Source organism: Spinacia oleracea, chromosome 4 (genome assembly GCF_020520425.1).
Source record: "Spinacia oleracea cultivar Varoflay chromosome 4, BTI_SOV_V1, whole genome shotgun sequence".
Classification (NCBI taxonomy): Eukaryota; Viridiplantae; Streptophyta; class Magnoliopsida; order Caryophyllales; family Amaranthaceae; genus Spinacia; species Spinacia oleracea.
Window position 1 is genome coordinate 117,570,613 of NC_079490.1, and position 26,189 is coordinate 117,596,801.

At 39.8% G+C, this 26,189-nt stretch overlaps 1 pseudogene; it reads left to right on the forward strand.

Annotated features, from left to right (window-relative positions):
* Window positions 1-24,638: 24,638 nt before the first annotated feature.
* LOC130460296 (uncharacterized) lies at window positions 24,639-24,738 on the forward strand (annotated as a pseudogene).
* The last annotated feature ends 1,451 nt before the right edge of the window (window positions 24,739-26,189 follow it).

The following is a 26,189-nucleotide window of genomic DNA, read 5'->3' on the forward strand; positions in this document are numbered from 1 at the left end:
TCTCGTCCGATGCTAATTCGTACGACGCACTTCCGATTAAATTCCCGATTCCGGAATTTATTTCCGATACGAACAATATTTAATATTTCCGATTCCGGAATTAATTTCCGTTTCGAACAAATATTTAATATTTCCGTTTCCGGAATTATATTCCGATTCCGATAATATTTCCGATTCTGACAATATTTCGTTTCCGGCAATATTTCCGATTCCGGCAATATTTCCATTTCCGATAATATTTTCCGATACGTACCATGTTTCCGTTTCCGGCAACATCTACGACTTGGATAATATTTACATTTCCGATACGATCCATATTTCCGTTTCCGGTAATATCATCGTTTCCGGAGTATTCATTTCTTGCCTGTGACGATCTCAGCTCCCACTGAAACCAAGATCCGTCGATTCCGAATATCCATAGATGGAGTATTTAATGTCATTAAATACTTGATCCGTTTACGTACTATTTGTGTGACCCTACGGGTTCAGTCAAGAGTAAGCTGTGGATTAATATCATTAATTCCACTTGAACTGAAGCGGCCTCTAGCTAGGCATTCAGCTCACTTGATCTCACTGAATTATTAACTTGTTAATTAATACTGAACCGCATTTATTAGACTTAACATTGAATGCATACTTGGACCAAGGGCATTATTTCCTTCAAAGTGATGTTTGGCAAGTTTCGCCAAATTAACCTTATCACCCATAATGATCTCAGCAAGCGTGTCGTCATCTAGTCCTAGGAAAGCCCCCATAGTTGTTTTACCCTCTTCAACAGTGCCAGGGGTAGCAGGAGTAGCATTGGTAGGATAACCCAGGATTGCGGCAAATTCATCTGGCAAAGGGCATACCTCATTGCCCCGAAAAACAAAAACATGGTGATCAGAATCCCAAAAGGTTAGGGCGGCATACAGAAAGTTATAATCAATGTTAATTTGTTGTAAGCCTAAAAGTGCCTCTAAGTGGTATCCTTTCAACAAAACCTTTTCTGTGGGATTAAGGGCTCTAAGCCAGCGCCTAACAACTCGTTGGAGGGAGAAAGAAGGAATCAACATGGCAAGAGTAAAAAAAAAAATAAAGCTAGATAATTGTAGAGAAAAGAAGTTGGTAATGGTGAAAAAGAAAAACGTACTTAACCCCCTATATATACACGAAATCATCCTGATCCCATTCGGAAACGCGTTGAGAAATCTCGAAAAATAAAAAAGGGCTGCTAAGGCAGCATTTTCAGCGCCCGAGGTTGGGCGCTGAAATATCTAACGCCTGACATGGGGCGTTGAAAATGCGGCCCAAGGCCCAACTCTTCCAAAACGCGAACCAGGAAAACGCCCAAGACCGTGTTATTAGACACGGGGACCTGTTGTAATCAAGATCAAGCCCAAAGCACTTTTAGAGCCCAAATAGTGAAAGCAAGTGTCGAAAATTAGACTCGTCTCCAAAAATATGTGTACATTTTTCAAAGCAATAAAGAAAAAAAACATATAATAATCAAGGTCATTCTTCGGAACAAAAAAAAATCATTATGTCGTTGGTTTCTCAAATTAAAAGCGTTCATTTGCCAAAAAGATCACTCCGGGCCGAAGTAAGCTCGATGTACTAATCATTGAAAAATAAAGCAAACTTTGTCGCCCGAAAAATGAAGTCGCACTCCACGATTTCATCAAAGTAGCATACCACTACCAAGGTCGCTCACACTTACGAGCACGACCCCAAACACGATCAAGGACGTTATAAAATACGCACTCTTCTTGGTAAAGAGCAACCATCAAGTACGAATGCTTGGGGGCTTGAAAGAAAGGAAATACACGATGCAAGTTGAAACAACGCTTCCAGGCCGCGTCCCGTGCTTGGACAAAATCAAAGACGGACCCGACCTCAAAGCAAAGGTCTCCGCTAACATTCGCATATGGTCCCACCAGTCATTTCGCAAGGACCTAAGTAGTTGCATAACTAGGCCAGTTCTCAACGGTGACATACATCCTATGGGCCGTAAAGACCTGTTCGAAACCATGAAAGGCAAACGGCCATTAAACGATGGTTCATTTAGACACGTTGCCAACCCACATTCAGGTTACAACTAAACCCGAGCATTTCTCGAGAGAACTCGCTCTTACAAGAATAAAAAAAATTCTCAAAAGAAATCCCAAAAAGAAATGAAGTAGGTTCTGGTCCACCTCGATCAGGCAGGATCGCGTCAGAACCATGCGAGTCCCAAATCAAAAAAAACAAGTAGGGATGGCAATGGGTCCAAGACCCGACCCAAATCCGATTAGATCCTATCCATTTTTTAGGGTCTGGGTCCAAAAAAATTAGACCCATTGGATCTGGGTCGGATCTGGATCTGTAATCAATGGGTCGGGTCTGGATCTGGGTCTAAAAGTCTCAGACCAAGATCCGACCCAAATCCGACCCGAGACCCGAAAGTATATATTAAATTAAAAAAAAAAGTTTTACTGTATTCTTGCCTTTTAACCTAATCTTAAACCTAAAAAACAAAAGTTAGTCTTTCACTCAAACGCCGCTGAAGAGGGTAGAGCACGATTTTGTTCCCTTCACTCATCTAAACTTCGATGTCGTCACCGAAATAATGACCGGCTAACTCGACATTAACACCGTCCACACTACGAAAGAGAGGATCTGCTACATTTCTATGCCCCAGGTATCATAATTTCTCTACTTGCATAGTCCCATACTCCTGGAACTCCCAATCTTGAACAATCTGAGTTTTTGACCTTTGAGTTTTGTTAATACTACGGTCTAAGGATTTACAGTTAATGTTATTCTCTTATATGGTATAAAAACTTGTAATCAATTTCTATAAAACTATAATTAGCCTGTTCATTTTTCAAGGAAAGTTAGCAATGATAATAGGAGATGAGTGTATTATGCCAATATTTTCAAATTCCAACCGATAAAATTGTTGAGAAAAATGTTTTCTAATTGATAGAAAAAGATACGAATTAACAAATTAATTAATTTGTAATTGGATAACTTAGGTAGTGCTCTTGTATCAGGTGCTCAACTCGTATTTGGGGATTCTTCCTATTAGAAATTTGTTATAGATTTATAATTAAGTAGATTAGTAAGATGACACAGTAACTTTATGAGCTTGTTGTTTTTAGTTGCATTCCTCTTTTTAGTGGCTTTACGAATTCTAGAAGATGGTAATTAACTTTATGAATTCTGGAGTATTGCTTAGCTACATTTCCTCATGTATCATATTTTTATTTTGTTAATTGTATTTGCAGTACTATGACTTATATATGGGCTGTCTTTTTTTATAGATTTTTTAATCTATAATCTTTTATAATTGTGTGTAGGCAATGGATGAGGAACAATCTCAAAATCAGCCTAGTGAGCCTATTGTTCATGACATTGATCAAGATGAAGGATTTGTAAGCTTGGTAGATGATGACGATCTTACACAAACTCATGGCATTCCAAGTACCCACATCAAGATGAAGGATGTATTGGAGTAGTACATTTTTTAAGACAATTGCAATGTATTCTATCCTATATTCGAACGTTTAAAAAACACAGGGTTATATATAAGTAATATAACAAGCAAAATTTAAGCGGTTAAAATATTTAGCTTAGACCCGTTTAGGACCCAGATCCGACCCTAGACCCGTTAGATCCAGTGGATCTGGATTTGGGTCTAACTTTTTTAGACCCAGTGGATCTGGGTCGGATCTGGATCCACCACCTGAAAACCGGGTCTGGGTCTGGGTCTTGCTACACCCGGTCCAGATCCGGCCCATTGCCATCCCTAAAAACAACAACAACAAATTCAGGTTCGCCCACCTTCAGCGGGCGGGGTCTGTGTCACTAAAACGCGCAGGTCCTCAGTTTTTAAAAAAAAAATTCAAAAAAAAAAAGACAAAAACAGGCTCGCCCACCTTTAGCGGGCGGGGTCTGTGCCACTAACCGCGCAGGCCCTTACTTGTCGCAGCAATAACTTTTCTCGGTTTATCCTTTTCCAAAAATCAAAGGATGGTTTATCTTTTTCCAAAAATCAATGGATGGTTTATCTTTTTCCAAAATTCAAAAGGTGGTTTATCTTTTTCCAAAAATCAAAAGGTGCTTTATCTTTTTCCAAAAATCAAAAGATGGTTTATCTTTTTCCAAAAATCAAAAGATGGTTTCCCTTTTCCAAAAATTAAAGGATTGGTTTTTCGCTTTTCCAAAAAAGAGCGATGTGCTGGATTTTCCTTCGTTTTACGTCTTATAAAAACAAAGGGGGTTTTCTCGTTTAGCTAACACTGAAAATGAGAATCTTTAAAAACATTTTTTTTTTACCTCGTGATCGGGCTTGGCCAAGCCTGGTTACACTTTATAGCTTTGATTTCGAAAACGACTGTAGATACTTCAATTCCAATGACAAAGTGAGGGAGTTTCTATACATCTGTAGGTACTTCCAATGACAAAATGAGGGAGTTCCTATACTTAACAAAATCCAATGACACGTGAGGAATATGTTAACACTTCAAGTGATGACCCTTAAGTCAAATGTTATCACTCGAGGGCTCGTGAGACCCTCGCAAAACAGGTCACATACACTATGGCTTGTATGACGCACTCCGTCTAATACTTTGACCATCGTCTTACTCCAAGACTCAGTCAAAGTGGGGGCTAACTGTAGACACCTACTTTTGTCCCCATTCCCGAAAGGGAAGGTTCGATGATGAGAACATAAATCTCCACTTGGCAACGCATCTCCTATAAAATAACGAATCTCGATCACCCTTTTCATTTCAGCCAAAACTGCTATTTATAGAAACCTGCTAAAAATGGTAACTGCCGTAAGAAGTAGTTGTTAAAAGTGGCAAGACATAAAAGAGAGAAATCTGTCAGAATTAGGTGTTGCACTCCAACATAAAGTCCTAAAAGAGATAGAATTGGCAAAGGAATTATATTCCTGTTATAATTCGAAAATAAGAGTTACGTATTAATTAAATTCCTGACGAACCCAGAGTTCGTAACGGGCCCAGACGCATTCCGTCATAAGTTGATACACACTAAGAAACTCGAATAAGTCTCAAAAGCTCCGTGATTAAGAGTCCAAATCTGACAAAAGGCTCGGCTGAGACCCTATTTTCAACGCCTGGGTCTGGGCGCCGAAATCTTCGACGCCCTACCCTGGGCGCTGAAAGTACCTGGGACGTGTTGTCTCCGAATTCTCTTTGGGTTCGGATTCTAAAGATCTATCTTTCCACCAACTCTTTCCCTATAAATACAGCCTCATAATCGACGAAAAAAGAACACACAATTTATAATCTGAGTATTGACTCCAACCCTAAGCCTAATCCTCACGCTGCGAAATTGATCTCGCGTTCTGTCGCAATCGACTCAAAAGTCGAACAGAACGTATCTTGTCCCTTGTAGCTGATGAATTAAGCCTAAATACTGGAACATTGCTCAGAAACCCGAGATTCGTTAAATAAAAGGAGAAATAGCAAAGCCAAGTGGTTAGTTTTCTGAGAACCGTGACGCACCTCTCAAGGGTGCGTCGTAATGTATCCCTTCGCATGATTTAATCGCTTTCATCACCCTTTTATAAAATTGGCAAACTATTAATTTGATTGATCTATCACGCCTAATAAAGATAATACCTTGGACAATTGAACTATCATGCTAGGTACCTTAAATCAATCTAAACAAGATAATCACGATCGATTTAGTATTATGTGTTGCATATTGCTAAAATCAATTCAGAATAGTTTAATAGTTAACGCATGTCCCTTCAATTATTTATGCTGAGCTAGTAAGGATAACCTGCCTCTGGAGTTATCGATGAGCACTCCTCTCGGTAGTTACAGTCCCCCGAACTCTCAATCTCTGCCCTGCGGGTGTACGTTGAGCGATCCCCAAACCAGGGATCACAAGGGAACCTATGGCCGTCGTGGTCGAACATAATTGCACTCCCTTTATGTCACGATAACCGGGTTTTGTCAGTTTTTCTCATTATCATTAAAAACTGAATGGCGACTCCTATATTACTAGTCGATTGGGTGTAAACTCACAGGAAATCTAACTACACTTGATCTGACGACGTCACGCCCACGAGGGACGAGGTCATGCATTAGCCTCGTGCTTTTTCGACCCCCTCACACCTAGTTGTTTCTATGTTGGTTCGGTTATTAAGTGAACTTAATGTAATCGAGTCATATGAAACAACCTATTCATGCAAAGCATACATACATTCATACATTCACGCATAATATATATATATATATATATATATATATATATATATATATATATATATATATATATATATATATATATATATATATATATATATATTAATGTGCATAAATAAATGGTGGTCTAGTATGGCCCAAAACATCTTGTCTTGAAGCATCCAATCTTCATCACCTCCTTGTTAGCTTGGCATCGTCTTGAATCTTCGTTCAAATGCTAACTTAAAGTTCTAAACTTAGAAATACTTGAAAATAATAAAATTACATCAAAATTTCCATGGTACGCAGACCATATTTAAAACTTTACATTCAAAGATAGAACGGTACGCAGACCGTATTTAACTATCCTAAATGGCCATACTAGTCAGTTTGGAGTACCTGCATTGCATAAAATATATATTCTATGCATTCACCCATTCGTGTGCTAAATCGAATGGCCCATGTAAATATGCAAGTATTTACGTGAATTAATTAAAATTCACGTTCACATAAACGCGTCCTAAAAGATTAATCAATTTCCAAATTATTAATCCTTAGACTTTATTCTAATTAAAATTGAATTTAATTAAAATAAGGCGACCTACGAAAATAATTAAAAATAATTATTTCATTTTAATTTCATTTAGTGGCTCCCACTCAAACCAATAATTATCCGGATAATTAATTATGAAATATTAAATTAAAACTCGCGGCCCGGCCCAAGCAAATAAAATATTAAATTAAATATCCCGTTTGCCCAAATTAATGCAAATATGCGAAGCCCAACGAAATAAACAATTTTCAATGAAAACGTTCAATTACGTAGTTGGGCTAGGCTTGCGCCCAGCCCAATGCCCTTGCGTTGGCCTATGAGGCGACGAGCAAGCTCGCACACCCAGCAACCTTCGCGCGCGCGCGTGCCCGCAGCCATCGCTGTGCATCGCTGCGCTGGACGTCGCAGGGCCTTGTGCCCTGCTTCTTCGCAGCCCCCTTTGCAAGCATACGCCTGCCCCTTTCCTCGCCCAGCGCGCACGAGGCACGCAGCACGCTTGCTGCTGCCCGTGTCGCTGCGGCTCGGCCATTGCATAGAAGCCCGTATGGCTCGTCGAGCCATACGTCCACCACACATCGTGTTCGTGCCTTTGGTTCGTGATACGGACCAACTCAATTAAAATAAATTTAATTTCACGAACTTGCATTAATATTATTTTTCATAAAGTTACGATTTTTATTTTCGAAAAACAACGATTTTTAACGATTTAATAAACTTTAACGACAATCCAATTTCGTAAAATTATTAAATCAAGACTAACATTATTCAAACTTTTAAGAACGAATGAATCAACAATAAAAATTTGAACTTTTAATTAATAAAATCCGAAGCTTTAAATCGTTCATTAACATTTAAATTTCAGATTTTTAATAATTTGGTTTAAGTGCGATTAAAATTAACGAAACCATTCAAAATTTTAATCCTATAATTTTTAAAATTATCCACTGACCCATGAAATTATATCCCCTTTCCCAATTAACCGAATTATTAAACCAAAATTAATTAAAATTCAATTAGGGTTTCAAATTTTACGAATTGGGGAAAGGCAAAATTAGGGTTTATACTTATCGGAAAAATCTGAAATTTTTACCATAGATCAAGAATATACCCAGAAACATTTCGTCAAAATTTCAAGCAATTCTGAGTAGTTTAGGTCGACCTTTTAATTGAATTACTGTCCGACACTTTTAATTTTTAATGAAAAATTAACAAAAACGCCCAAAATACGACACTTCGAGGCCTGTTTTTGCAATTCCGTTCTCATTAGATGATCTTAGAAAATCCTTTTCAATCAGATTAGGGGTTTGAAACTCGAAAAAACGAATATTTTTTATTTCAGACCTGATTATTACGCAATTCATCCAATAATTGGTAAAAACTCCGAAAATTCAACAAAAAATTTAAAATTTTCGACAGATGCAAAAACAAATAAATCATGCTAAAACATGCTTTGAATACATAAGGCTCATGATACCACTGTTGAGGAATACAGTTAAACATAATAACATGTGCGGAAACAAACCCCAAAGCCAGGAAGCATGTATAAAGCACAGATTTAAGCAGACTTACGTTTGAAGCGTGTTTTCCACAAATTCTCAACGAACACGAACTTAGAACTCCTCTTGTCGTTCCTCTACTTGGTTCACCGACACGATCAGAACCTTCTTGATTATCGTAGCTTAGACAATCGATCAAGAGTTTGTGCTTTTGGGAAGAACTCACTTTGGAGGCACAGAGAGAATTAGGGTTCTCTGTGTCTAGGGTTTGAGTAATGAATTGTATGTGTTGGAATAATACAATTTGCCTATTGTATTAATGATGTAACCGGCCAAGACTAAAGAGCCTTGACCGGCCACATACGAGCACACGGACCACACAGCCCGCCGCCCAGCAACACGCACTGCAGGCCGAAGCCGACAGCGCGCGCGCGCCGAGCAGCTGGGACATGGGCCTGCTCGCTTGTCGCTGCGTTGCTGCTGTTGCGTGTTGTTGCGTGCTCGTGCCCAATAGGCTGGCCTTGCTCGCCTTTGCTCGCGAGCTTGCTGGCTCGTTGGGCCTTGCACGCTTACGTGCTTGGCTCGACGGGCCGGCAACTCCGATGCCCTTCATATTCGCGATTTAATATATTTCCGATATATTATTTATCGTTTCGTATACGAAGAATCACCGTCGTACGATACGATTTATTCGTGTCGCCCAGCTTACGAATATTCGCGATACGATATACGATTCCGATGCAAGGTCGTATCGTATAATACGTTTTCCAACTAATTCCCGAAAAGCTATTAAATGAATTTCCGAATTCATTTAATCCGGTGATCTATTACGTGTCATTGGTGTGACCTTGTAGGTTCAGTCAAGAGTAAGCTGTGAGTTCAATATCCATTAGAACTCACTGATCGGAAGCATTGCTCCAGCTAGCTGTTCCGATCACTTGATCTCACTGAATTAATTGTTCGCAATTAATCTGAACCTTGGTATTAGAATTAATGCACCTTGGGTGAAGGACATATTTCCTTCAGTCGACACGCGCCCGATCGGGCGCACCTCGCCCTCGCCTGATCCGGGTCAGGCGGATTGTAGGATGCTCCGTTTCAGCTATAACTTTACTCTTTCGAACTTGGAGCTTCAGGCCTGCACACTATTAAACACCCAAACAGCGTAATTCCCTCTTCTCACCTCTCTAACACCAAAAACTATACCGAGATACACTTAGGTAGGGGAAAACACTAACAAAACACACAAAAGAAAAACGAAAATTGAAATATTATACTACCAAAGCAATAAAATACAGGTTGCCTCCCGCAAAGCGCTGGTTTATTTCTAGGTCCCGCTCGACCTCATTACCTCGAATATGCGACTCATAGGGCGGAAGGATTGAGGTGTTGAACCTCAACCACTCCTACAGTAGCCCCTTCGTGGTACAACTTCAGACGTTGCCCATTCACTTTAAAGCGCTCACCACTGGTGTTATCTACCTCAACTGACCCAAACTTGTTGACCATAGTCACGGTGAACGGCCCAGACCACCTAGACTTAATTTTTCCAAGAAACAACTTAAGCCTATAGTTAAATAGCAGAACCTTATCGCCCACCGCGAACTCTCTATGCAGGATATGATTGTCGTGCCACCGCTTAGTCTTTTCCTTATAAATCCGGGCACTATCATAAGCTTGTAGTTGGAATTCATCTAGCTCACCCAATTGAAGTAGCCGCTTCTCACCGGCTAACTTTGCATCCATGTTGAGCTGTTTGATTGCCCAATAAGCCTTGTACTCCATTTCTACTGGTAAATGACACGCCTTGCCATACACCAACCGATACGGGGAGGTACCAATAGGTGTCTTAAAGGCGGTTCTGTATGCCCATAAAGTATCGTTAAGCTTATCGTTCCAGTCCTTCCTAGACTTCGCCACCACTTTCTCAAGGATATTTGATCTCCCGGTTGGAGACCTCAACTTGCCCACTCGTCTGAGGGTGATAGGCTAGCCCAATGCGGTGATAAACTCCATATTTGTGCAGGAGCGCATCCAGATGCTTCTCATGGAAGTGCGACCCTCCATCACTAATCAAAGCTCGCGGAACCCCGAATCTAGGAAAAATGAATTTTTTTAACAGAGGAATGACCGTCTTAGCATCATTAGTAGGTGAGGCAACGGCTTCCACCCACTTCGACACATAATCTACAGAAAAAAGGATATACAAGTTACCCTTGGACGATGGAAATGGTCCCATGTAGTCAATTCCCCATACATCGAAAACCTCAACCTCAAGAATTCCGTTCTGTGGCATCTCATACCTCCTCGAAATAGTGCCGGCCCTCTGGCACGCATCACAAGCCATAATGAAAGCCTGTGCATCCTTATACATAGTAGGCCAGTAAAAACCACATTGTGACAACTTAGCATTGGCCTTTGACGGTCCATGGTGACCACCATAAGGCGAAGAATGACACCTACTGATAATACCTTGGACTTCCCATTCTAGAACACAACGCTTGTACAGCTCTTCAACAGTCTCACGAAACAAATAAGGGTCATCCCAGAAGTAGAACCGAACATCATGTAGGAACTTCTTCTTCTGTTGATATGTAAGATCGGCCGGAAGAATACCCCCTACAATGTAGTTAGCAAAATCTGCGAACCATGGTGACTGACTGGCAAGTGCAAGTAAGTGATCATCCAGAAATGAATCATTGATCGGTGTAGACACTTTACCATCATCATACCTCAATCTAGACAGGTGATCTGCAACCACATTCTCAGCCCCTTTCTTATCGCGAATCTCCAGATCAAACTCTTGTAGCAGTAGTATCCATCGAATAAGCCTGGGCTTGGCTTCTTTCTTTGAGAGCAGATACTTAAGAGTCGCATGGTCAGTGTAGACTATCACCTTGGACCCTATCAGATAAGTACGAAATTTGTCCAAGGCATAGACTATGGCTAGAAGCTCTTTCTCAGTAGTAGCATAATTAACTTGAGCTTCATCTAAGGTCTTACTTGCATAGTAGATGGCATGTAAAACCTTTTCCTTTCTCTGACCCAAAACTGCCCCAACTGCATAATCACTTGCATCACACATTATCTCGAATGGAAGATCCCATTCGGGAGAACGAATGATAGGAGCCGAAATCAGTGCCTGTTTAATCCTGTCAAAAGCCTCGAGACAAGCATCAGTAAACACAAACGGGGCATCCTTGAGGAGGAGCTGGGTCAGTGGTTTAACAATTTTAGAAAAGTCCATGATAAAGCGGCGATAAAGCCCCGCATGACCAAGAAAACTTCTAACACCCTTCACATTAACTGGAGGGGGCAATTGTTCAATCACTTGGACCTTAGCTCGATCCACCTGAATGCCCTTATCAAACATTAAATGCACCAAGACCACCCCTTAAGTAACCATGAAATGACACTTTTCCCAGTTTAGGACTAAATTACACTCTTCACATCTTTTCAATACTTTAGTCAGATTTAGCAAGCAAGAATCAAAAGAAGTACCATAGACACTAAAATCATCCATAAACACTTCCATGAGAGACTCAATAAACTCAGAAAAGATGCTCATCATGCAACATTGGAAAGTAGCAGGTGCATTACACAGACCAAAGGGTATCCTACGATATGCAAAGGTACCGTAGGGACAGGTGAAGGTGGTCTTTTCCTGGTCGTCCGGATGTATGGGAATTTGAAAGAAACCAGAATAACCATCCAGATAACAGAAAAACTTGTGACGGGCTAGCCTTTCTAACATTTGATCAATAAAGGGAAGGGGAAAGTGGTCCTTTTTAGTAGCAACATTCAGACGCCTATAATCAATGCACATGCGCCAACCTGTGACTACCCTAGTTGGTATCAACTCATTTTTCTCATTTCTAACCACAGTTGTCCCCCCTTTCTTAGGAACTACCTGAACAGGACTCACCCACTTAGAATCAGACACAGCATAGACAATACCCGCATCAAGCAATTTCATAACTTCAGCTTTTACAACATCTTGCATGACAGGGTTCAGACGACGCTGGGGTTTTTATGCATGGTTTATGATTTTCATCTAGATGTATCCTATGCATGAAAAAGTCATGGCTAATACCCTTTAAATCATCAATACTGTACCCAATGGCCTTTTTGTGCTTTTTCAACACAGTAAGAAGTTGGGACAACTGGTCTGCATCAAGTGCAGTACTGACGATTACAGGGAAAAGTTGTTCATCATCCAAAAACGCATATTTAAGGTTAGCATGAAGAGGCTTAAGTTCGGGTTTCTTTACCTCTTTAACAGGACCAACCGGCCGAACTAACCTCTTCAATTTGGTTCTCTCTGGTTCAGACCCTTCACCATCAAGAGCCAACTCTAGAGCATCCACTTCAGCACTCCAAGAACTGCTATCACCTGCAGAAGACTCACAACAAAGCACTGCCTCCAAAGGATCTCTTTCGAGAACTTGGGAGACGTTATCACGCGTAACAAGATCAACCACATCAATTCGATAGCATTGTTCTTCCTCTAGCATGGGACTTTTTAAGGCACTATTCAGATTAAAAGTCACCTTATCATCCCCAACAGACAAAATCAATTTTCCACTTTTAACATCAATGACCGCCCCCGCCGTGTGAAGGAAGGGTCTACCTAAGATAATGGGAATTTGAGAATCCTCTTGCATGTCTAGTACTACAAAGTCTACAAGTATATAGAATTTACCTACTCTAACAGGGACGTCCTCTAAAACACCTAAGGGGTATTTGACAGAAAGGTCGGCCATTTGCAGAGTGATATTAGTAACCTTAAGCTCACCCATATTCAGTTTAGTACAGACAGACAAAGGCATAACAGACACACTAGCACCTAAATCACATAAAGCTTTATCAATAAACACAGTGCCAATGTTACATGGGATGGAAAAACTCCCGGGGTCTTTAAGTTTAGGTGGAGACTTATTTTGCAAATAGGCACTACATTCCTCAGTAAAAGCTACAGTCCCTACCTCACAAAAAGCACGTTTCCTGGTCAAAATATCTTTCATGAATTTAGCATATGCAGGAACCTGTATGTTAATCCAGTAGGAACACGCACAAGAGGGGGGGGGGTGAATTGTAATTAGAACTTTGATAAAGTTTCTTGCGGAACTTAAGAAACAATCAAGAAACTGAGAATAGAGAAGACAATAACAGCAATTGTGAAAACTTCTTGATACTAATCAAGAAGAGAATTCTTTTATTATGGTAATGCCTCGATTACAATAATCTCTCCAACACAAGTTCCTCTCAAACTCGTGTTCCTCACAGTAATCTACTTCGATTACAACTCCTTAACTTCTCTCTCTCAGACTTAAACTCTAAGTCTAAACAGGATAACTCTATCCTTACTAATACAAAATATAATTTGTGTTTGGATAACTCTAGATATTAATAATGCTTTTGTGAGGATATAAGAAACTTAGGAACTTTGAATTAACTAGGACACAAACTGTTTTAGAAAATCTTAGACAAAACGTTTTTAGGAAAGCAAAAACTCTCAGAATGTTTGTGTACTTTAAACCAAAAACGATTTCCCTTTTATAGTGTTTATCCTTAGGGTTAGTTCCCTTCAAAACCTCAACTGCTAACTGCCAGCACTTTGGTCTCCACGTCCCTTGACTTGAGGAACAAGGGGAAGACCACTTCCCACGTTCAGCCATGAAGCAGTTGGTGATTTGACTCAATCAAACCCTAAAACATTTCTTTAAAACAGATTTTATTTATCTACAAAAATTTAGGAGTATTTTTAGGAAAATAAGTTTTGTTTAAATAAAATAAAACGTAAATCTATTTTATATTAAATATGCAAAACTTGTTTTTATTTATGAAATGTTTTCCATAAAAATCGCTTCCAATAAAATAAATGGCCTAATTAAATCATAAGTTCCCTGAGTACTCTATATACCATTAGCATAATTAATATTTACATAAAATTCTAAGTACAGTGGACTACCTAGACTTCATGTCTTCCCTTTGTCTGGAACTTGCAACTCAGAAGCTTCAGACGTTCCAGCCAAGGAACATTGATGAGTTCCTCTCTAGCTAACACAGGAACTCTTGGCTATGAGTCTGTAATAGTTCTTGTGGATATTCGGAACTCTTGATATGTAACTGTGTTGCTCCTCTTGTGACTTCAAACTGGAACAGATACAACTTCCATCTCTGAAACTCCATTGACTGTTCCAAGTGTACCTCAGGAACTTCACCAGTTTATTCAAGTTCCTATCCTAATAGAAACTTGGGCATATGCCTGTTCAAAGTCATTTAGCAACCATAATCAGGAAGTTTGCAATATGTGTGTGTCATCAACCGAAACATAGGAACAACAATATTCCCCCTTTTTGGTGATGACAACACTTGCAAACTTTTTACAAAGAGAGTAAGTACAAACAAACAAGAACTTATACAGACTATTGTGAAACGGAACATAAAAATTGAAAAACAGAAGAGAAAGATTAGAGAGAAGAAAGAGGAGCACCCTTGGCTTACAGAGAGATTCAGAGAGATTGATTCAGGAACTGGATTGAGTGTGCCTTGGAAGTTTGCACCCATGACTTCCCCCTGTTGACATCAACAAAAAGCATAGCACGAAATATAGCCATTCCAAACACAGTGCCCCACGATCAACGTTTGGCAAGTTAAGCTAGCCTCAAAGTATTAAACTAACTCATACAATAAATTGAAAGCAAGCAGTAATGATCAAGACTAGAAAGCATAGATATGTGTAACCAAGCAAGTCAAAATAAGATGGAACAAATACCCAAGTTTAAAAATTATACAAACCGAAAGCAAAAAAAAATTGTTCCATGGCAAAAGATAAAAGAAACATGGGATAGGGTGATTTAGGCTTGGGATGGGGAACCAGAACCAGCAGTTTCTTCTATCACAGTCTCCTCAAAAGATTCCAGATTGTTGATCTTGGTGAGGATTGTGGCACGAGTTGCATTGGCTTGTTCTGAGTAGTGGTGAAGATCGTTTTGGAGAGTCTTGACACTTGTAACCAATGCACCTATGTGGGCCTGCATTGAGCTAATCCTGTGATCTGTTCCCTCCTGTAGTTCCACCAGACGAGCAACTGTTGCCTTTAGCTCCAATATCTGATCATCCTTTGTGTTCCAGGCACCCCCATGATCTTGAACATGTTCCTGTTCAGATGGAACACAACGAGCTTTGGACTTTTTGGAGGATCTGGGTGTCCTTTTTCTTGGCCTAACAGTTTCAGGCAGTTCCTCTTGATTCAGGGGAACAGCATCCTCCTCTATGGGCATCTCCTTGACATCTCCTTCCTCATTTATTTCCATGAAGACAGGCCCTCTTTTCTTGTTCTCCTTCATTGCTACCCTCATGCTCTTTCTTTTTCCTACACTCTTCCTGTTCCCTCGAGGTAAAGGGACCTCTATTTGTTCGAGTTCCTCCTCCTCCTCCACTTCTTCTTTAACTGCAATTCCTTCCTGATCTTCCTCATCTTGTTTCTCTTCCTTTCCAGCCCTAATGACTTTACCCTGAACCACTTTAAGATTTAACAGATGGAGCATTTCAAGTTGAAGGATTTGGGTGGATTTTAAGGGAATCACAAAGTATGGGCTAAGGTCAACTGAGAAGCTTTTGAAGATTTCTGTGAGAAGGGAGGAGTATGGAATTTTGAATTTGGGGATACAGGTGGATAAGTGTTTGATCATGATTGCAGGAAAGTTTATGGGAATTTTCCTTTCAAGACAATACATGAGACATGCATCAAACAGACTTGCTATGTTCCTTTTCTGAGTTCGAGGAACTACACCTCTCCACACAATATTAAACAGTAATTTTTGAAGAGGTGAAAAGCAGTTGTGTGAGGTGGAGGTGGATACTTTAGAATCTCCTCCAATGGAACCAACTATATCTTTCTCATCTACATTATCTATGGTCACTGTGATTTGACCTTTGAGCCACATATCAAAACCCCTATTGGGTGTACCAAACAGCTGTTCCAGATAAGAGGCATCAAATTCGATGCGAGTTCCATTCACTTTACTTGAGCATACATTATCAACACATGCAAAGTTCTTGCAAAATTCTTTCATAGCTTCAGGAATTAAGGGGGATTTGGCATAGGTACTCAACAGACTTACCCACTTTTGTTGTTCAAGGATTTCCATCAACTCTTTAAATTTCGTGGCTTCACACCATGTGGAGTTGATTGCGAACCCCTCGACCAGATTGTTTTCCTTTGCAGTGAGTTTCTTGGACCCTTTTACTTCCCCCTGAGTTTGAGCAATCTCCTCTGTTTCCTCGATATTTTCACCAGAAGTTTCCACTCGTCGTTTTTTGGATTTTCTTGTGGAGGATCTAGGGTTTGAGATTGGGGATTTCATTTCGATGTCAGTGTTGGTTTGTTCCCCCTGAGTGATTGCGAGCATTGGATTGTGGGATCGAAGAGGAATTGGCGATTGAATGGGTGAGGTATCCATGGGAACAGGTGATGAAGGGTTTCTCTTTCGTTTGAGGGATGTGAGATCAGTGTTGTTGCTTGTGAGAACCATGGTTGAGGTTTTTTATTTTATAGGTGGAAGGAGAGGTGATGTCAGTGGAGAAGGCGTGTGAGAGAGAGAGAAAGGGGGTTGCATGGATTGATTGTGGAAAGTGAAGAGTTTCTCCTATTTATTGCCAATGGAACCGTTCCAAACATTCTTTGAATATGGGTATTCGGTTTTTAATTAAAAAAAATAGATAAAAATAAAAGGAAAATAAAAAAAATTGTGTTTGACTTTGACTTGCTTAATTTCGTATCTCTGACTTAACTAGTTTGAAAGGAACTGCTTACCTTGCTCATTTGAAGTGTGAGTGAATTTGCCACGATGGTAAGCTTCAACTATGTTTGCACACAAGATTTTGTGTTTGTAATAGTCTATATGTACCATGATTTTTGCTTTTGCCTTAGAGGAACTCCAATTTGGCAATTACCTTAGCTTGATCATTCCGAGTTCCATTCTCATTTTCTCATGTTTCTCTCTGTTCAAAGGCTTAGTTAAAATATCAGCAATTTGGTGATCAGTTTGGCAAAAGTCTAATTTGATCAAACCTTTCTCAACATTATCTTTAAGGAAATGGTGTCTGATGTGGATGTGTTTGACTCGGGAATGATGAACCGGATCTTTTGAAATACAAATAGCACTAGTGTTATCACAATAGATAGGAACACAATCATAGATAATACCAAAATCTCTTAACTGTTGTTTTATCCATAGAATTTGTGAGCAACAAGCTGCAGCAGCTACATACTCAGCTTCAGCTGTGGATAGAGCAACAGTATTCTGTTTCTTGGAACCCCAAGAAACCATGCATGGACCTAGGAACTGTACCATACCTGATGTGCTTTTTCTATTCACTAAGTCACCTGCATAATCAGCATCTGCATATCCTCTTAGCTCGAAGGATCCACTTCTTGGATAGTAAAGGCATAGGTCATCAGTTCCTTTGAGATATCTTAGTATTCTTTTCACTCTGTATTTTGTTTGATTCACACTTTTCCCATTTGGATCAGTGTCTAATCTGGTAGCAGTTCCCATGGGAGTGTGATTTACTTTGGCTGACTCTAGCTCATATTTCTTTAGGAGTTCCTTCACATACTTTTGTTGGTGTATCATGATTCCCTCCTCGGTTTGCTTGATTTGTAAACCAAGGAAGAAGTTGAGTTCCCCCATCATACTCATTTCAAATTCACTGCTCATCAAGCTTGCAAAATCCTTGCACAAATTTTCATTAGTTGCTCCAAATAATATATCATCAACATAAATTTGAACTACTAACAAGTCAGTTCCTCTAGATTTTAAGAATAAGGTTTTGTCTATTCTACCTCTTTTAAAATCATTTTGAAGGAGGAACTTTGATAATCTCTCGTACCAAGATCTAGGGGCTTGTTTTAGTCCATAGAGAGCCTTATCTAATTTGTAAATGTGATTTGGAAATTCGGGATTTTCAAATCCAGGGGGCTGTTCCACATAAACATCTTCCTCTAAGAAACCGTTTAAGAAAGCACATTTAACATCCATTTGATAAAGTTTAAAACCCATGAAAGCAGCAAAAGCAATTAAGATTCTAATGGCTTCTAATCTAGCAACAGGTGCAAAAGTTTCTTCAAAGTCAATGCCTTCCTGTTGATTATAACCTTTGACCACTAACCTTGCTTTGTTCCTTATGATTGTTGCATGTTCATCTTTCTTGTTCCGGAACACCCATTTTAGCCCTATCACCTTCTGGTGCTTTGGTTTGGGTTCCAAGTGCCATACCTTGTTTCTTTTGAATTCATTTAATTCTTCTTGCATGGCAATGATCCAGTCAGCATCTTCCAGAGCCTCAGTGTGATTTCTTGGCTCAAATATGGAGAGGAACGCGTGGAATGCGCAAAAGTTCCTTAGTTGTGACCTTGTCTGAGTTCCTTTTCTGATGTCACTTACAATGAGTTCCATTGGGTGGGACTTTAGATGCTTCCAAGGTTTAGGTTGGAATTGAGCTACTGGTGTTGTTGCATTTTCGTCAGTTCCTTCTATGACCTGAGTTCCCTGTTGGGGTTCCTCTGGTGTTGTTTCTGGATCTTCTTGGTTTTCTGCTTGTTCCTCTAGTACGGGAACTTCTTGATTTTGTTGAGCAGTTCCTCTTGCTGTGTGTTTGCTTATTTGGAACTCCTCATCATTTTCTGTAGCATGAGATAAACCAATCTCGAAAAATTCTTGTTCCTGTACTATGTCAGTTTTGTTAGATTCATCAAATATTATATGTACACTTTCCTCAACACACATAGATCTTTTGTTATAAACTCTATAAGCCTTGCTATTTAGGGCATATCCTAGGAACACTGCCTCGTCGCTTCTTTCATCAAACTTCCCCAAGTTCCTTTTTCCATTGTTGTGGACAAAACATTTGCTCCCAAAGGCTCTAAAGTAAGAGATGTTGGGTTTTATACCTTTTAGTAGCTCATAGGGGGTTTTGTTTAGGATTGCTCGAATCATAACTCTATTTATAATGTAACAAGCAGTATTGACTGCTTCAGCCCAGAAGTTCCTAGGCAAGGAACTGGCTATTAGCATGGTTCTTGCCATGTCCTCTAGGGTTCTATTTTTCCTCTCAACAACTCCATTTTGTTGTGGAGTTCTGGGAGCTGAGAAATTGTGGTCCATACCTTGTTCCTTGCAGTATTCATCGAATTTGTAGTTTTCAAATTCTGTTCCATGATCTGATCTTATATGGATCAGTTGGTGACCTGTGGTTTTCTGGATTTTCTTTGAAAATGTAACAAACTCATCAAACGTTTCATCCTTGCTTGTTAGAAATATGACCCAAGTAAAGCGAGAGTAATCATCAACAATAACTAATACATATTTTTTCCCACTTCTGCTTTGAATTCTCATTGGTCCACATAAGTCCATATGGATGAGTTCCAATGGTTTTGTGGTGCTTACCAATTTCTTAGATTTAAAGGAACTTCGGACATGCTTGCCTTTTGCACATGCATCACACACTTTATCAGTTAGGAACTTGATTGAGGGGAGTCCTCGAACCAGTTCCTTTGATCTTAGTTTGTCAAGCAGCGAGAAACTAGCATGTCCAAACCTCCTGTGCCATAGTAGGGAATTTTCTTCAAAGGCACTGAGGCAGGTTAGATTGTTCCTGGGAACCGTATTGAGATCCACAGAATATGTGTTCCCTTTACGAGTTCCTTCCAAAATAACCTTCCCAGTGTTATTGTTTATGATTTGACAGTTTTCAGAAGTAAAACTTACAGAGTTTCCTTTGTCACAGAATTGAGAGATGCTTAGTAGACTGTGCATCAAACCCTCGACTAAAAATACATTTTCAATGGCGTAGGAACTTGACCTTCCAACTTTTCCAATTCCAATAATTTCTCCTTTCATGTTGTCTCCAAAGGTCACAGTTCCTCCATTGTAAGCTTCTAGTGAGAGGAATTTAGATTTGTCTCCTGTCATGTGTTTGGAACACCCGCTGTCGAGATACCACGAGCTGTTCCCCTTCACTAGAATCTGTAAAGAGATCAAAGGTTAGTTACAGGAACTCGGGTTTCCTCGAGTTCCTTTTCAACTATAACTTCAGACTTCTTAACCCATTTTTGTTTTACATAATTTATGTTTCTTTGATCCTGTTCCTTCATCTTGGAACACTCAGTACTTATGTGACTTCCACTTCCACATGAGAAGCATACTTTTACACTAGGAAGATCCACATACTTCTTCTTATGACTATTTTTATGGTTAAAGCCCAATCCTTCTGTTCTCTTAGATTGAGCATTCTCAATCCATTTGGGAGGAACTTTAGGTGGTTGTCTCTGTGCCCTGGCCATGGATAGTTCCCTTTCCAGTTTCTCTTTTTGTTCCTTGGTGGTGATCAGATCTTTGTTTAAATTTTCTAAGTCGATGTTAAAAATTCCCATGTTGATTTCCAAGGATTTTGTAGGATCTAAACTTAAATTAAACATCTTATATTGACTGAGTTGAACTTGTAGAAGGATGTTTTCATTTCTAATTTTTTCGAATGACTCATTAATAGAGGTATTTCTATCTAGTAATTCAAAGAACCTGCCTTGGACATCAGATCTAATATTGTTCAGATAATTTATGTGGTCTTTACTGAGTTCCAAGGCTCTATCACTTTGTGCTTTTAATATACTTAGCTTTTTGTAATCATCTAGAGTTTCTAGCAACAGTTCAATTAGTTTTGACTTTGAGAGACACTGAAGAGTGGAGGAACTTACTTCTTCTGATGGAACTTGGTCAGTTCCTTCTGTTCTAGCCATAAGGCAGAGATTTGCAGTTTCTTCATTTGGTTGTTCCTCATCGTCTTCTGAGTCTGTTGCTTCGCCCCATGCAGCTATCATGGCCTTTTTGAAGTTTGGTCTGTTGAAGGTAGACTTGTTAAAGCGATCTTTGACCTGTTCCTTCCCTTTTCCTCTGGTCTTGTCGTTCTCCCACAGAGGGCATTCACGAATTTGGTGATCAGTTTCTCCACATTTGAAGCAACCTTGCTCAGTTTTGGAACTAGTGATTTTCTTGGCAAAGTTCCTTCCTTTCTGGTTTCCTGGTTTGAAGTTCCTATAGAGCTTTCTCATTCTTCTGACCAGCATGGCAGCCTCTTCTTCATCTGGTTCAGATTCATCGAGTTCCTCAGCCTTTAGAGCAAGTCCTCGATTTCTTGAGCTCTCGGGAACAGCAGCTCCAAGATGCAGTTCGTGTGTCATCAAGGAACCAGCAAGTTGTTCAATGTTGAACTTGGTGAAGTCCTTGGTCTCAAACAGTGCAGTGACCTTTGTTCTCCAGCGATCATCTTGTGGCATGCTTCTTAGTATTTTTCTTACCTGTTCATCTGTGGGAATGATTCTACCAAGAGAAACTAATTCATTGGTTATGTTAGTAAATCTAGTGAACATTTCTTGAATAGTTTCTTTTGGAAGCATCTCAAATCTTTCATATTTAGACATCAAAAGGTCAATTTTGGAACGCTTAACTTCATTAGTTCCTTCGTGGGTTACTTGAAGTAGTTCCCAAATCTGTTTTGCGTTCTTGCACCCCATGACTCTGTTGTGTTCATGAGGTCCAAGCCCGCAATGCAAGATTTTGACAGCCATGGCATTCATCTCATATTTATCAAAGTCTTCTTTAGAAAATTCAGACATTGGTTTAGGAACTACCTCATTTTCAGCATTGGTCTTTGTTACCTCGAAGTCTCCAACTTCAATTACACGCCAAACTTGGTAATTTTCAGCTTTGATGAATATCTCCATTCTATTCTTCCAGTATGAGTAGAACTTGCCATTGAACATAGGTGGCCTTTGTGTCGAGTAACCTTCTTCCAGTTTCTCTTGTGAGTTCATACTTTCAGGAACTTGACTCAAACAGGGTTTCCTGTGTTTTGGTGAGTACTGGCTCTGATACCAACTGTTAATCCAGTAGGAACACGCACAAGAGGGGGGGGGGTGAATTGTAATTAGAACTTTGATAAAGTTTCTTGCGGAACTTAAGAAACAATCAAGAAACTGAGAATAGAGAAGACAATAACAGCAATTGTGAAAACTTCTTGATACTAATCAAGAAGAGAATTCTTTTATTATGGTAATGCCTCGATTACAATAATCTCTCCAACACAAGTTCCTCTCAAACTCGTGTTCCTCACAGTAATCTACTTCGATTACAACTCCTTAACTTCTCTCTCTCAGACTTAAACTCTAAGTCTAAACAGGATAACTCTATCCTTACTAATACAAAATATAATTTGTGTTTGGATAACTCTAGATATTAATAATGCTTTTGTGAGGATATAAGAAACTTAGGAACTTTGAATTAACTAGGACACAAACTGTTTTAGAAAATCTTAGACAAAACGTTTTTAGGAAAGCAAAAACTCTCAGAATGTTTGTGTACTTTAAACCAAAAACGATTTCCCTTTTATAGTGTTTATCCTTAGGGTTAGTTCCCTTCAAAACCTCAACTGCTAACTGCCAGCACTTTGGTCTCCACGTCCCTTGACTTGAGGAACAAGGGGAAGACCACTTCCCACGTTCAGCCATGAAGCAGTTGGTGATTTGACTCAATCAAACCCTAAAACATTTCTTTAAAACAGATTTTATTTATCTACAAAAATTTAGGAGTATTTTTAGGAAAATAAGTTTTGTTTAAATAAAATAAAACGTAAATCTATTTTATATTAAATATGCAAAACTTGTTTTTATTTATGAAATGTTTTCCATAAAAATCGCTTCCAATAAAATAAATGGCCTAATTAAATCATAAGTTCCCTGAGTACTCTATATACCATTAGCATAATTAATATTTACATAAAATTCTAAGTACAGTGGACTACCTAGACTTCATGTCTTCCCTTTGTCTGGAACTTGCAACTCAGAAGCTTCAGACGTTCCAGCCAAGGAACATTGATGAGTTCCTCTCTAGCTAACACAGGAACTCTTGGCTATGAGTCTGTAATAGTTCTTGTGGATATTCGGAACTCTTGATATGTAACTGTGTTGCTCCTCTTGTGACTTCAAACTGGAACAGATACAACTTCCATCTCTGAAACTCCATTGACTGTTCCAAGTGTACCTCAGGAACTTCACCAGTTTATTCAAGTTCCTATCCTAATAGAAACTTGGGCATATGCCTGTTCAAAGTCATTTAGCAACCATAATCAGGAAGTTTGCAATATGTGTGTGTCATCAACCGAAACATAGGAACAACACTGTAAAATCAATTCAGTAAAAGGAACCGTTACCTGCAAGTTTTTGACCACTTCCAAGAATCTGCCAAACTGCTTGTCTAGCTTATTCTTGAGTTGCCGGTTTGGGAAGGGGAGTACAATAGGTGGTACTTGAATATCTATCCCCTTCTTAACCTCAGTTGTAGTCTCATTCTCATTGACTACCTTTTCGGCTTCCTTACCATCCATGACTATCTCTGGGACTTCCTCACTAACCAGACCACTAGCAGACACCCCAGAATCAACCTCAACGGGCATAGAAGGACCATCATAACCCCTACCACTCCTCAATGTAATAGCATTTGCAGTCTCCCTATTTACAGGCTGTGAAGGGAGTTGGCCAGGGGACCGCCCTACAATAGTAGTAGCCATCTGTGCCAACTGTGTATCAATGATCTTGTTGTGAGCAGTAAGAGCATCGATCTTCGCATCCTTTGCACTTAGAGATTTTTGCATTTGTAGCATCATATTTCTCATCTCTACTAGCATAGGGTCGGGTTGTGTGGCTTGAGGTTGTGGTGGTGGAGGTGATGTGTGTTGTCTAGGGAACCCAGGTGGCCCACTAGACTGTTGGTTGTAGTTGTTTCGTGGTTGGTAGGATTGTTGTTGTGGGGTTTGGTATGGTTGTGGTGGTGGATGTTGGACTTGGTGAGGGTTCTGGATATTGTTGCTCCTGTAGGATAGTAGAGGGTTGTTTTTGTAGCCCTCATTGTAAGAGTTGGAAAATGGGTTATTTTGTTTGTAGGATTGAAATGCGTTACATTGTTCAATAGAGCTCCTACATTCCTGTGCATAGTGTCCAGACATTCCACAACTTTCACAAACAGTAGCAGGTTGGGCACTCATTGCAGCTACACTAACAGGTTGGGCAGATTGAGTATTTGCTGCTTGCATATTATCAAACTTATAATGTAAAGCAGTCAATTGGGAAGTTAATTGTTCTATAGAATTCAAATCATGCTTACCACCCTTGTTAGATAGATCCTATGATTCCCATACTGGGCATTATGAATGGCTATCTCCTCAATCACTTCCATAGCTCTAGGCACCTCAAGTTGCATGAATCTCCCACTGGCAGCTGAATCCAAAAGACATCTAGACTCATTTCCTAGACCATTATAAAACTGCTGAATCAAGAACCAATCATCCAAACCATGGTGCGGGCACTCTCTCTGCAAGTCCTTGAATCTCTCCCAGACCTCGAACAAACTCTCATCTGCTTGCTGGGAAATAGAAATTATCTGACCCCTCAGACGAGCCGTTTTCTCAGGTGGAAAATATTTAACATAGAAAGCAAGGGCCAAGGACTCCCAATTAGTGATTTTCAAAGCCGCCCGATTCAACCCATTAATCCACAACTTAGCTTTCCCACTCAGAGAGAACGGGAAAAGTATCTCCATAGTCTGCTCCAGAGTCAATCCCTTCTGCTTGATGGTGGAACAGTATTGGGTGAAGGACTGTATGTGAAGATTCGGATCTTCACCTGGTTCCCCACCGTACTGGCGTCTCTCAATCATGTTAATCAATGCAGGCTCAATCTTGAAGGTCTCAGCTGCAATAGAAGGCATGATTGCCTTTGGTAGCACAGACAGGCTTGGCTTAGAATAGTCTGTAAGCCGTGGGGTAGGTGGCGGTAGTGGAGTTTCGTCACCCATCTCTATCTCTGAAACTGAATCTGTATCTGAAGGAAAAAGATCGCCAATATTATGATCAGAATCAGAGTAATTCCCACACTGTGCAATGAAACTTGCGCAAATCTAATCGTATAGTAATATAAACCAATCAATATGAATCAATTACAATGCCAACAATCACAATCATTCAATCATCCCTTCATATTATTCATGGATTCCCAAACCCTAGAAAATAGATTACTCAAGCATATTAACAATAACCAAAGCAATTAACATAATTGAAAGCATTATTGGAACAACACAATTAATTAAAATAAGAAATAATACCTATTTGAAGAACAAAGGAAATTGAAAGCTTGAATTTTTATTGAGAATTAAACTAAGTGTTTTTGCATAAATTAGAGAGAAAACTAGGCTAAGTAAATAATCTAAGTGTTCAATACTAGAAAATAATAAGGTGCCTCTAAAATTAACTAAGGCTTGTTTATATAGTTTGCCAAAATAAAGCCTAAACAACGGAAAAGAAAGCACGCGAAAAGCTGCAGAGGTTGGCGTCGCCCGAACAGGCGATGTGCTCGATAGTCGGCCCGATCGGGCCAAATTCCGCCCGATCGGGCAGTCTGCGAAGTCCCAGGATACGCCTAAGTATGGGCGCCCGATCCGGACCGGGCAAAGTGCGCCCGATCGGGCGCGTACAGATGACTTCAATTCTTCGTCTTTCTGCCCGATGCTCGCGTTTCGCCCTCAGCTCACAGGGCGATTTGCAATCTTCAATATCTTTCGCCCATATCACCGAGTCTAACTCTCGGGGCTCAACCATAAGCATCTAAGGCTCCCGAAAGTCGACGATAAAGGTCCCGAACTTCCTCGGGCTCGTGTAGTGGCCTAAATCACCATGAAACGGGTCTAAAAAAGACCAATTTCTCATAATCAAACCTGAAACTCAAGGCACACTCAATAACACATATTAGTACTAAAAACGTCTCCTAAGAGCTCATTTGACGCATAAAAGTACTAAGGGACGGGGGTAAAACACTATATAAAACACACATATCACCACCTTAAT